General features: G+C 31.3%; 1 long non-coding RNA gene across 1 annotated transcript; it reads left to right on the top strand.

Annotated features, from left to right (window-relative positions):
- Positions 1-9,315: 9,315 nt before the first annotated feature.
- LOC109003897 lies at positions 9,316-11,438 on the top strand. Its single transcript, XR_001998193.2, has 3 exons — positions 9,316-9,411; positions 9,541-9,723; positions 10,795-11,438. It is a non-coding gene; the product is annotated as an uncharacterized LOC109003897 (long non-coding RNA).
- The last annotated feature ends 400 nt before the right edge of the window (positions 11,439-11,838 follow it).

The following is an 11,838-nucleotide window of genomic DNA, read 5'->3' as shown; positions in this document are numbered from 1 at the left end:
CAAATTATTTTAGAGATGGCCAATCCAATGTAGAGTCTTTTTAGTACAAATTATCTAAAATTTAGCTAATCTCCTTATTTGGCCAAGCCAATGAAGATGCTCTCACCCTTAGAAACTGAATGACACGGTCAGTCACACGTCTGGGTTGCTTCAGCTTTTCCCCACCCCTCACGAAGAGAACGACACGGTCACACAGCTTTCTAGCCATCGGAACTGACCTCGGATCTCGAAGTCGCATTCACATTCTCAGATCAAAAAATGGTCGGGTTCCCCCATTGGGTTTCGTCGTCCATCGTCAAATGAGGTTTTTTCCCTGTTGTTCATAATTTTTCCCTATTTTTACCTCTGTATTTAGCTTATTCCTTGAACAAAATTCTACTACACAGGTCCATTATGATTCTTTTATTTTTGATGCTAAAATATTTTCTCAAAATATCTATATGTATGCAAAATATTTTTTCATACAACATCAAAAAAGAAACTTAAGAAAACAGAGGATGGGTAACTTGTTGAATTATTAGAAACTTTGGATCATACTATAAAGAGATGTTCATTCCACGAGATTTGTTGATCATTTTAGAAAACATAAATTACTTTATTTTTGTTGTTACGGCTTGCTCTAGCTAGCACGTGGAAAGGGTGCGAAACCACCTTTGCAACCTACTAAACATAGTAGAAAATATTGCAAATACATTATAATTCAAAGGTCCCAATGGTGGTTTTATACCCATTTAAGTATTACTCTTCTACATGTATTACATTCATGCATACTCAAATCATCTTTAATTTTTACATACCTAAAGTTCAATTAATCAACAACAAATATGGGAGAGTACTTCCTTTCGCTATCCTCCCCTTCTTTGCTCTGTTTTTTCCCTGTGCTCGATTTTTCCTCGATAGATTCATTCAATTAATCAACAACAAATATGAGAGAGTACTTCCTTTCGCTATCCTCCCTTCTTTGCTCTGTTTTTTCCCTGTGCTCGATTTTTCCTCGATAGATTCATTCAATTAATTAACAACAAATATGAAAGAGTACTTCATTTCGCTATCCTTCCCTTCTTTGCTCTGTTTTTCCTCTGTGCTCGATTTTTCCTTGATAGATTCATCTTCAAGGTACTCTCTTATATCCGAAACTTTTTTTTTATAACAATTCATTTGAGCTCATCACGTTGAGAGAGAGAGAGAGAGAGAGAGAGAGAGAGAGAGAGTTGGTTTTGCTTTCGTCTTTCCTTCGTGGGAGGGAGGAGAGCAGATGGAGTGTTTCGTTTGCGGGATGGAGGGGAGCAGATGGATATTTTTGTCAACTGTTCACGGGATGGAGGAGTGGGAAGGGGAAGGGGAATGGCTAGCCGTCAATTTAAGATAAGGATGAAAACGGTACGTTTCATTTAATTAGTTTGAAATGCTAACCAAACGAAGCCTTAATTAGTTTGAAATGCCGTCTGTCGTCTTCTTACAATTTCGACTCCCGCTTATAATGATCTGCACCGTTTCATTTAATCTTCTGGCATGCCAGGTAAGGGGTGCGCAATGGGAGTGTGCCAAACTGACTACCTTTAGATTTTTCCTTATAATTAAGCACATATAAAAAAATTTAAAATAATGAAGAAACAACCAATAAGAATAAAGAAGAATTTAAAATTAACAAAAAATATTTCAAACAAGATTATATGAAAAAAGAAAATAGTCACAAAAGAATAATATTTTTCTCAACCTTTACAAAATTAGAAAAAGATTATATTCAAGAAAAATATTATGAGGATTTAGAGAAAATACAGATTAATATATCTTTCTCTACGTAGTTCGAAATATATAAATCAAATCAATTGTCTACTATAAATAAGACTACTAACCAATGGATTAAAGGAGAAAATAATCAAACTATTTACAAAGAATACCCCACTTTTGTAGCCATCAAATTCAATCAAAGAAATACTCAAATTTTGGCTTCACCAATAAAAAAACATAATATTACAAACACTGATAAAAATCTTGATAATATAATCTAACGAAACAATTATATCAATTTATATCTAAAAACTATGAGTAAACAATTAGAAAAATTGAAGCCCAAATATCTCCTATAAAACCCACTATTAAAAAAAAAAAAAAAAAAAGAAACCCCTTTGTTTGTTCCCCATGAGATTCCATCTCATTTAAAAACTAGTTTTTCCAAAAATAAAAATGATTTATTAGAATAAATCTATGGTAAATTAGAAAAATTAACTATTAGTAATGCTACATCTACCTCAAAACAACCTCATATTAATGTATTAAGTAAGACAGACTCACATGTATTATCTGACTCTGAAATTAGTAATATTGAAAACCAATTTAAAAATCTAGATTTACAAATAAATAAGATTAGAGGAGATCATGTTAATAGCTTTTCAGCTAAAGATTCTAAACACTACATTTCCATTACTCAAAACTGGTATCCTAGACATATAGTGTATAGTATAGAGATCTTATAATAGAGTTATACATGTGTGTGTATATATATATTATGAAGAAAAATTATATTTATCATCACCATACCACACATTAATATGTGATTTATCATTTTATTTAAATACACATATTGACAAATCACATATGTGTGTAAATAGAATGATAAAAATGATAAATCACATGTTGGTGTGTAATGTAGATGATGATAAGTAGAATTTTTCATATTATGAATAACTTTATTCAAAAGCTTTTGTAATATACATCATTCACGCGACATAATTTGATTTGAAATATAAATTTTAAAATTTGAGTCTTATCAATCAAATTATAACATGTGGATAGTGTATAGTATAAAAATATTTGAATAGCATTTATATATATATATATAAAGATGAAGTATCTTCTTCTTTATCAGTTTTTTTCTTTACGGACTTATCCTTTGATGTTTCGGCATCCTTGGTAGAATAATAAGCAAAAGTAACTTGAGAGGATATTGAAATCTCTTTCAGTTTTAAATCAGGATTAATCGGTTAACGATATACAAGAGAACTATGTGTGACAGCAGAGAATTCTTCTTTATTCTGCAAATCCGATACAGTTTATGAAAAGTCTCTAATCACATAATCAATAATGTTTTGGGTATAGAGAAACCTATCCCTCCATTTTGTGAATGTAGCAACATGCACTGCAAGTATGCCCATATGATAAGTATAAAAAACAAATTAGAACAAAATAGTAAATAAGAAGGTAAGAAAAGAAATTTTTTTAAAAAAATCAATAAAAATAGTACACGTGCAGCCCAGTTAGAAATAATATTAATGGTAATTTTATTATATTTCTATATTAAAAAATGAATCTAAATCATATTTATATGGGAGAAAATATTTTTAAATTATGGACTATACTAACAAATTATGGAAGAATGTTATTAAATCTTGTCTTCTTTGTGAGAAGATAATTTCTCATTAATTATCACACATTTATTTATAAATTATGTGATAAAAAAATTTCACCATTATATAAATTTTCAAAAAAATTAAACGATTACAAATGTTATAGTATATATATAAATATATATATATTAACATATTCTACACCATGCTATTTAGGCTATGTTTGGCAAGTGAGAGTACTTGAGGTACTCTCACTATTATTCTTTACTTTATTATTAATTTTTATCTACTTTTCTACTATTCATTACTTTTCACCTACTTTTTACTATTATTTTATATTTTATTATTACTTTTTCATTACTTTTTTACTACTATTCACAAATATTCTCAACACTTCTCACTACCTAAACGTACCTAGTACTACAGAATACAGATAATAATTTCATCATTGCATCTCTCCAAAGGCTGTTTAAATCTTACTTTAATAATAAAAATCATATCATCTTAATTTACTTCAAGAATTTTCATAACCTTGTTTTAGCACTACTAAGACACAAAAAATGAAATATTCAAAAATTTCTTAATGATTTCAATTTTTCTATGACAGTATAAGAAATATTAAAAATTAAAAAAGTAATTGATTTAAAATTCTCACACCTGTCTAAGTAAAATAGTAAGAACTAAATTTTATATGTTTAAAATATTAAGAAGTTACAATTTATTTTTTTATGAAAATTTGTAAATATACTATTCCACTTATTATTACTACTCTTAACATCTAAAATTGAATGAGTATGTTGTATGTTTGTTATTTTCAGAATAAACATATAACGCTTAAATTTTAAAATTAAAAAATACAATGATAAATATTACATAATTTGACCATATAATTATAATAAAAGATCTCATCATTTATGTTAAAGAGATGTTTTGTAATACTTTTAATGAGTAGACCCAATAAATGAAATATTTAATTAAATAAGTAGAGTGTAGAATCAAAATTTTAACTCATGACCTCTGCTATGATATCGTGTGAAATCATCATTTGTCTCTAAAGTTTAAACTAATTGAAAGTGATAGATTTAATTATCTATATTATATTATTAACCTATTGTTTATCATATAAATATTTTGAACAGTATTATATAATCATCAGTAAATATTATAAGATTTGTTTTTATGTGTTTGATATTTTTTCAATTCATAATCTTAAGTTGGAGAAATTTAGACAGAAATTCGGGTGACTTTGTTTTTGATCCCTCCACCGATGTTAGGAGTTTGTGCAACTTGACAATGGATTTAAAAGAATAAATAAAAAGAATATATTCCCAAAGCACTCACTAGCTGTATTGTGATTACATCATTATTTCAGCCCAAAGGGAGGTTATTATTTCTATCTTTATTTATTTATTTATTTTGAAATAACCTATATTTATTTATTGAATGATCTTTTATTAATTGTATTCATCTTACAATATCAGAGATATCAAAGTGTTTTTTTTTTTCAAAATAAAACACATGACAGCTACCTTAATTTACCGAATGTTTTGAAGCATTGCAATTGCAAATATTGTATTATTTAGGTAATAATCTAAATACCAAAACTATGTACAACAAATAAGACCAAAGGTGCTTTCTGTTATAATTTCTCCTACTCAAAGTGCATTTCTACTTGGAAGATTGATTAATGACAATATTATGGTGGCTTATGAATTTTTACATTCTATGAAATCCAGAAAGAGGGGGAAGGTGGATAACATGGCTATTAAGTTAGACATGTCAAAAGCGTATGATCGAGTAGAATGGGTCTTTTTGGAGGCTGTGATGAAGAGAATGGGTTTCAATGAGAAATGGGTGAAGTTGATAATGGGTTGTGTGAAGTCTGTTTCCTTCTCAGTACTCATTAATGGCCTTCATGGTCATAAATTCTGGCCTAAAAGAGGTCTGAGACAGGGTGACCCTTTGTCACCTTATCTCTTCATTATTTGTGCTGAAAGTTTGAGTAACCTTCTGAATTTTTATGAAAACCAAAAGCTAACAAGGGGAGTGCAAGTGACTAGAGGGGGCAGTAGCATAAACCACTTGCTATTTGCATATGACTACATCCTTTTTGGAAGAGCTAAGTTAGAAGAGTGGCATAGGATTCAAGAGGTGCTAAAAAAGTATGTGAAAGCCTCAGGTCAATTTCTCAATAAGAAAAATACCTTTTTATTCTTTAGCAACAACACTAAGGAATGGGATAGAAAGGTGATAGTGAAAGCTAGAAATTCTATAGCCTGTGGTGGCTATGAGAAGTACCTGGGTCTTTCTACCCTTGTGGAAAGATCAAAATTCAACATTTTCAGATTTTTAAAGGAGAGAATATGGCAGAAAATTTCAAGTTGGAAAAATAATTTCCTTCACAGGATGGGAAAGAAATTCTGATTAAAGCAGTTCTCCAAGTCATTCCAACCTACACTATGTCAGTTTGTAAACTCCCTAAAAAATTTTGCCTTGATATTAACATGCTATTTTCAAGATTCTGGTGGGGGTAAACAGTAGGGAGAAAGTAGTATTTATAAGAGGAAATGGGAAAAGAGGGGGAGCAGAAGAGAAAGGGGGGTTTAGGCTTTAGGGATTTGGAATCTTTTAACATGGCTCTCTTAGCCAAGCAAGGATGGAGGTTGATTAGGAACCCTATGTCTTTAGCAGCTGTAATTTTTAAAGAGAAATATTATAGGCAGTCAAGTTTCTTGGATGCAAAACTGAATTCCCAGCCCTCTTTGATTTGGAGGAGTATTTGGCAGGCCAAGGAGTTGGTGAAGGATGGCATAAGGTGGAGAGTGGGTGATGGCAGCAAGATTAAAATATGGGGTGAGAAGTGGTTACCCTCTCCCTCATCTTTTTCTATACAATCATCTATTTTTGTTTTGCAGACTGAGGCAAAAGTGGAAGAACTAATTGACAAACATAAGGGAGAATGGAAGGAATGCTTGATTCGAACAATTTTTTATTTTAATGAAACTGAGCAGATTTTGAGTATCCCCTTGAGTAGAGGCTTGGTACAAGACAAACTGTTTTGGGGCCTTTCCAAAAAAGGAGAGTTCTCTATGGGCAGTGCATACTTCCTGCAGTTAGATAGATTAAAAAGTCTTCAAAGTGAAAACTCAAGGAAAGGGTCTTTGGATGAAAGATGGAGCAACATTTGGAATTTTACAGTGCCTAGTACAGCAAAACTTTTCCTTTGAAAGGCTGGGAACAACTTATTGCCAATAAAGGATAATTTGTTCATAAGAAAGGTAGTGACAGAAAAATCCTGCCCAATCTATTTTGCAGAATATGAAACCATTAGCATGTCCTTTGGGAGTGTCCAGCTGCTAATGATATCTGGGTAGATACAAGATGTGGAGTCCAAAAATGGAATAAAGTATAAGCTGACTTTATGCTACTATGTGAGAAGCTGATAAACAAGTTAAGCAAGGAACAACTAGAACTTGTGGCAGTGTTGTTCAGAAGACAATGGCTAAGAAGAAATCTGTTTGTGTTCGAAATGAAGATAGCTTGCCCCAAAGTACTGCTGCAGAAGGTAAGTGAATCTTTATTTGACTACAAGGCTGTTCAAGCCCTTTTGAAATAGACAAAACAAGGCCAAGTGGGTGGAAGGGGTGTATTGAAATGGGAAAAACCAGCTACTGGTTTAGTGAAGATAAATTAGGATGCTTCTTTGGATGTGAAGGGTAGAAGAATGGGAGTGGAATTATAATTAGGGATGAGGAAGGGGAAGCTCTAGTTGCTGTTTGTAATCAAAAGGAACATGTTGATAACCCTATGGTGGCAGAGAGTTATGCATTGAGGTTGGCTCTAGAACTGTGTGGTGAACTTAACATTTAAAGGGCAATTTTCGAAGTGGATGCAAAATCAGTGAGTATGGCAGTCCAAAGGGAAGTTGAGGAGCTGTCTATGGTAGGTTTTATAATGGAAGATATTAAGTTTTCTTTTCACAGGAGGCCTGATTGGCAATTATTTTTTGTTTTAGAGAGAAAAATACTATAGCACACATGTTAGCTAGAAAAGTTTTGAGTTTTAAAGAAAAAAGAGTATGGATAGAAGAGATGCCATAATTTATTGTAGATGATCTGGTGAGAGATAGAATTTGTACTTCTTGACTTCTATCAATGAAATATTGAGATTTATTTTCAAAAAAAAAAGACCAAAGATGTTCTAAGATCCGAATTATAAAGATGAGCAGTAGTATTATTTAAAGATCATTACACCACACACCATTCATATTTATATTTATTTTGTAAAATTCAGATTTTAATTACTCGTAAAGATATAAACAACTTGATGGATTTATATAAATATTCATGAGGAAAGGAAATATTCATACAACAAACATATAATGTCAACAATTTATCTTGACTATAGGTGCATTTATATAAATATAAAAAAATTGAATAACATTTTTTCAAATGAGATAGAAGAGAACATACTAGAAAGTAGAGAACAAACAAAAGAACAGTGCAAATAGAGGAAGTTGATAACAACTGGATTGACAAACAGTAAAATAAGAGCAAAAGCAGCAAATCTGTAAAAAAAAAATACATTCTAAAAAATATTCTAACAATAATAACAGATGGAATAAATAAATTCAGTATTTATAGGAAAAAAATTTGGAGGGAAAAAAATAATACATTAAATGAAATTTATTATCAATACTATTTTTAATAAAACATATAAGAAAAAGAAAATAAAAACAAATAAAAGGTTGTAAAAGAACCACAAAAATGAAAAACATTGGAAATGCTACTTTATTTTTTTTGGTTTTCGTTATAGTCTTCGTACTAATAAGCTACTGTTTATCAAGTTTTTGAAATTTTGCAACCAAAGTTTGGAAACAATAGTACTAAGTACTGGACCCGTATACGCCAAAAAATGTGTTTTAAGTCTACATCGACCTTTGGTTATTTATTACTAAGGTCACTAATTAAAGCAGCCTGTGATCATATAATACTGCACTTACAACGATAAACATGCATGCATGTACTCCCTCAGACTTTAGTGGCTAGTTTGGACCAAAACCATAAATTTATATATCATTTTTCTTGGAAAAGTTTACGCGAAGATGCTTGATTGATTGGTTTATACTTTACACTTATAATTTATTAAACACAAGGTATTATTATATTTCAATTAATTGTTTTTTAAACAATATAACTTTCATGTTACCATATATATATATACACACATCTTATTATTAATTTTTTCTCACGAAATTTATTATCAATCAATCTTGACGATCATCAATATTAGACTGTTGATAATATAAAAAAAGTCATTTTATTTTAAATATGTAGAGATTTTCCTTCCAAAAAAAAAAAAAAAACATATTATAAAAAAGTTAAATCTTTATAACCGGTGGGCTGATCTTCACCAAAAAAAGCCCTCCAATAATTTGATGCCATGTAGGTTTCTCATTTAAACTACAATAAAACCGCACCCAGGAAAAAAAAACAACTCTCACACTCAGATCTCACCCTCTCAAAGAGAAATGCTACTCATCAGCCTACTGTATATTACATTCTCCACACACCTCACATAATTTTTTTTTTTTTTTTTAACCTAGCATATTGAGTGTGCTGGGGCTTCTCCCAACAGTAGGCTGTAAAGAAGATTTTTTCCCTCTCAAATATCTGAATTCGTGTTCACCTCATCTCCCTCTCACATTCGCAGCCCATCTCAGCCCGACGCCCACTGCTCGGAACCTTCGTCGGCGAGCTCCCTCCCAACTTTCGCTAGTATTCAAGCATTTGGTAAGGTAATCTTTCATAGACTAATAAGATATGCCACCGAGTTCTTCGTAGGATGGGATATGAAGATGAAGCACGATCGTATTCTTCAATAATATTGGTCAAATCTTTGCTGGAGATCATTGAAATTAGCCATAGAACTCACCGAGCTTCACCAAGGCAAAATACTCCTCTCTTTTCTTGATCAACAACGATGATGACCCAAAAATCACATGCAATCCACTCATCTTCAAATCCCCTCTTGTTCTACACCTTCCTTCGTTGCAATCCAACAAGTAAGTTCTGCAAATTTCAATGTTATCCCTTTGTAATCTTATTGTAAGAAAAAAAATCTGGTTTTCTTTACCCATATTTCAGGAAATTTGTAAGAGTATAGATTGCCAATTTTTTTTATCTGGTTTTAGAAAAAGCATGAACATGTCACTAAGCTCATGAGTAGAGGATGTCGCTAGTGGGGGGAGAAGCGAGACTGACAGAGGAGAAGCTATGCAAGCACGGGGGAGAGAGACGACACTGTTGAAGTGCACTCCTGTGGCGGTGCTGAAAGCTTGAACAATAGAGGGCTGCTGAAGCTTGATTTCGATCGGGTAAGAAAAAGGGTTCTCCAATTCATGAAAGATCTAGTGTGATGAGGTTCATTGTGGTTTAATTAGAAATGCTGATGTGGCAAATTATCACTGAGGGCTGTTAAAGGCCACAGACTAGCCAGACCGCCCCAAAGAGGTTTTGATTATAAAAACACAAGCTTTAACTGAAGATATAGCTAGGTAGTAGGGTTCTTTTGAAATTATATCTCTGGGATATGAATTTATTTATTGCATAAGAGCATCTTTAATGGATTAGTTAAAAGTTAAATTCATTAAGTATTTAGCTATTAGATAGCAAAATGTGCTCATAATGGATTAGCTAAATTTTAAAATTACAGTGATTTTCAAAAGTTTTTCCAAATTTGAAGGTTACTGTACATACATCAAATATATATTTTATCAATTATTTATCTCTCAATTTCTTTCTATCACATATTTTATCACAATTGATATATTAATTTGAATTAGTGATATATTAATTTAATTAGAATATGATTATTAATTAATATATAATAGGTAGAATAGTAAAATATGATAAAATAAAATAAATTAATAATTAAAAAAGTTAAATATTTTTTAAAATTATTAGTTATTCATTATTATATAATGAATAAATGGATAATCTAATGTGGAGATTTGATGTGAATAACTAAAATTAAATTTATCTTATATTATTTTATTATTATATAATAAAAAAATAGTTATTCCAATGTGAAGATTTATGTGAATGAAATAGCCAAAAATCAAATTTATTTTACATTTATAAAAAATATTATTTAGTTTTGGCTAATCCGTTAAGGATGCTCTAAGAAGGCTAAATCATGTATGTACCTTATTGAATAATCTCAATAGGTTTGAGCGGATCACTATGATTTAAAGCAAAGGCGGCGAGAATTTATAAGCTCTATAGAGAGAAAGTGGGAGAGACTTCATTAAAAACTATATCATATTCTCTCTCTAACGCCAATATCTATGTGTTTGGTCACTGCTTACAATCACTCATATTTCCTCTCTTGGATTTTTCTTGCCCTATCATATTCATTCCATTATCTCATTTTCTCTCTCTTCAAGCATCATCTACTTCGTCATAGAGCCTGGAAACCGATGGGAATAGCTCGAAGACTGATGCGGTGGTCTAAGGGGGGACTGCTCGGTCAGGTGTTCATCATGGGCTATTGGAGGTGTGGAGTTTTTAGATGGATAAAGTCTGTGCAGAACCACCATTTCTAGACTGGGATTTTGGTTAATTTTCTTGGGTTTGCCTTATAATCTGTCATTTCAGATAGACAAAGTCGGGATTTTGAGCGTGGGTAGCTTTGCTACAAGTAAAGGCGTGGTTTTTGTGAAAAGGTCGAACGTTTCCTTGTGATTTGTGGTCATGAAGTTTATGAAATTGGGTTCGAAGCCTAATGCATTTCAAGCGAAAGGGAAATTTTTTTTTAGATCTGGGTTTTTTGTTTCTTGTTGCGGTATATTAGGTTGTGTTTATTTTTTGTTTGCTTCGACATTCATCTTCTTTTATTTCATTCTTTCTTAGATTTTTTTTTTCCCGAGTTGCAACAAATCTGAAATCATACTTTTTAGATCTAAGCGATATTTTTTTTCCTATTTCTCTTTTTCTATATTGGATTCTTCTTATGTTTTTTTGGTTAAATATATATTTGCGGTGTAAGAAATTCTTCTTATGTGTGCATAGTGTAAGAAACTCACACACAATACACTTACAAAACAAAGAATAAGAAGCATACCTAGAGATAACGAGATTCAGTAGGAGCATCAATTCGAAACACACCAAGACTTTTCTGCGAAGAAAGTGAGAATAGAGAAGAGCAAAGTGGAAGGAAAATATTTCATGAGTCGGTCTCAATCTGTCAGAGGAAGAGATAAGATCATAAATGTAAGAAGACAATAATGGTTAAGCAGCGAAGGAAAACGAGAACAAAATTTTGGAATACAAGTAGGGGCAAAATTGGAAATAAAAATGTTAGACGGAAACACTATTTATCCAACCTTCACATTTATATGTACGAGTTTGTAACCTGCATAATGCGCAGACCGTTAATTACGGTGAATTTTATAAATTTAAATAGTTCATTATACATAATCACTACCACA

This window comes from Juglans regia, chromosome 10 (genome assembly GCF_001411555.2).
Source record: "Juglans regia cultivar Chandler chromosome 10, Walnut 2.0, whole genome shotgun sequence".
In the NCBI taxonomy this organism is placed as follows: Eukaryota; Viridiplantae; Streptophyta; class Magnoliopsida; order Fagales; family Juglandaceae; genus Juglans; species Juglans regia.
Note: the sequence above shows the minus strand (reverse complement) of the source record. Positions and strands in the feature narration are given on the sequence as shown.